The sequence below is a fragment of the Gekko japonicus genome, unplaced genomic scaffold (genome assembly GCF_001447785.1).
Source record: "Gekko japonicus isolate JY-2015 unplaced genomic scaffold, Gekko_japonicus_V1.1 scaffold294, whole genome shotgun sequence".
In the NCBI taxonomy this organism is placed as follows: domain Eukaryota; kingdom Metazoa; phylum Chordata; class Lepidosauria; order Squamata; family Gekkonidae; genus Gekko; species Gekko japonicus.
In genome coordinates this window covers 1,114,000-1,116,366 of record NW_015163614.1, presented here as the reverse complement: position 1 = coordinate 1,116,366, position 2,367 = coordinate 1,114,000, and positions in this window count along the sequence as shown.

Here is a 2,367-nt window from a genome sequence, read left to right as displayed (position 1 = left end):
ATCCTGACCAGTTTGTATGTGTGTGCATGTGAGGATACTGAATACAGGAGGCCCCTTCCCCTTGCCCACTCTCCTCCCCTTACCAAATGACTAAGTATCTGTCTAGCAGATAGATCTTGTGAAAAGCAATATGTGTATTGGGCTCATGGGGTTACACATGGATTCCAGATCCAGAACATGCTTAAACCCACTGAAATAAATTGGGCTTAAGCACACCAAAGGCAGTCTACACAGGCATGGCCAGAAGTAAAAGAGCTGTCACACAGTGCGAGCTAGTACTGTGTGGAAATGTATGAATGATGTGACTACATGTGTGAGGTCACTAGCATAGGTTTTCTTGCTATTTGTCAATCTCCTTTTTTGTTGGATGACAATTGGATGGAGCCGCAAGACTGGTCCCACCAATTTGGTTACATTCTTCACTTGTGCCACTCTTTATTTTAGGATCACATTATGCTGAAGAGGTTCCCATTCATACTGATGGTGTGCAAGGGACCATACTGTCCGATGGATTGTGGCTCAGATATCTGCTTTTCAACATGTTTCTTATATTTTGAAGACAATTGCATCCTAGCCAATATTGTTTCTGGAGCATTTTCAATTTCAGTTGCATCTCTCCATTTTGGCAGGAAAAATATACCTTATTCTTTTCTACTACTGGTGTGACTGATAAATGAATATCTTTGCCAGACTATAATTTTTCAGAGAGATATGTTCATGTTTAGATGATTTTGTCAGATAAGTTCAAACAGTGCTACATTTTACATATTTGTAAAGTAATATTAAATAATACATACCTTAGATATTTGAAAGTTCACTGGTTTCTTCCCTTCTATCAGTTCTGAAGCTGAACTACAGTTAGCCCCCATGACCTTGTGAAGCAGCTTGATCGTGTCTGAGAGGCTGACATAAATCTCAAACATAGTAATTCTGAATTAAATAACATTCTAGCAAAAGTAAAGAATGACTCATTTTTAAAATGCATTGCCAGGATGCCAGATTTGTGTTTTGATGTTGATCATTTGTGCTTTTAACCTTGAATATTCTGATGGATTAAGGCAGATTTATAGATATTTTATCTGGAAGTCCAGTGTTTTCTTCTAACAGTTTTTCAAGCTAGCACTTTTAATTGCAAAGGGAATTGGTGATTTGTGACAATTGCTTGAGTATGTTCATCATGATTACATTGTTACCTGCTCTGTGTAAGCTTGTATAATTGAAAAAGGTCATTTCATACAAGTCTAGTAACAGAGAGATGGAGAGAGACAGAGAGAGAGAGGTGAAATAAACTGATTAGGACATTAGAACAAATTTAGAGTCCAGTAGTACCTTTAAGACCAACAAAGGTTTATTCAGGGTATGGGCTTTCATGTGCAAGGCACACTTTTTGAAATACATTGGAATGGTAGGTAAGGTTCAAACTTATAGACAGGGACTTAACAGCAAATTAACATGTAGCATGATGATGTTTAAGCTGTGCAAAGTCAGAACTGAATAACAAGCTAAGGTTATAAGGTCAACAGCTGCAAAGCAATAAATATGTCAAAATAGCAGATAAATGTCTAAAGGTGTCTCTTCTAATTGTGGGAAGTATTTGAAAAATTCTGCCTTGCCTTGCCAAGTCCCCCCGGGGGACGGGGAAACCCCCGTCCCAGAGGCCCGTTCCCCGCCGCTGCCAGATCGGGCCCCGGGGGGAACTCCACCCCAGCATGCACGTCACCAGGAAGTGACACAACCACGCTGGGCATGCTGGGGGCGGGGCCACGGTCATCTGAGGGAAAACTCTATGGTTTTCTCTCTGAGGGCGGGGTAAAGAAGGGGGCGGGGCTTCACCACGTGACCGCCCCGCCCCCTAGAGGTTCTCTTCCGGAGCTCCGTACCTGAGAGCTCCCCCCCGACTAGAGCCCTGGTCGTGCCACTTCCTGGTGGCGTGGATGTGGCGCGTGCGCGCTCCAGGATTGACCCGGGAGTCCCCCGCTTCAGGACGAGGTACGACTTGGCAACCCTATGCCTTGCACACGAAAGCTCATACCTTGAATAAACCTTTGTTGGTCTTTGAGGTGCCACTGGACTCAAACTTTGTTCTGCTGCTTCAGACCGACATGACTGACCACCTGACTAGGACATTATTACTTTATAGTCCATACTATATCCTGGCCTCTGATCCTGAATGAAGTTCAGGGTGTGGTGTTTTGTTCCTTTAATTTGGAACTGGTTTAGACAGTTTGAATTCACTTCAGGACTTGGTGTGGGCAGGAACAGGGAGAAAAGGGGGTTGTTGTCACTGCAGTTCTAGGCAGAGAAAGAACTGGACTTATTAAACTGCTCCTGTTTGAAACTATTCTGCCTAGCATTAAGGACACAATG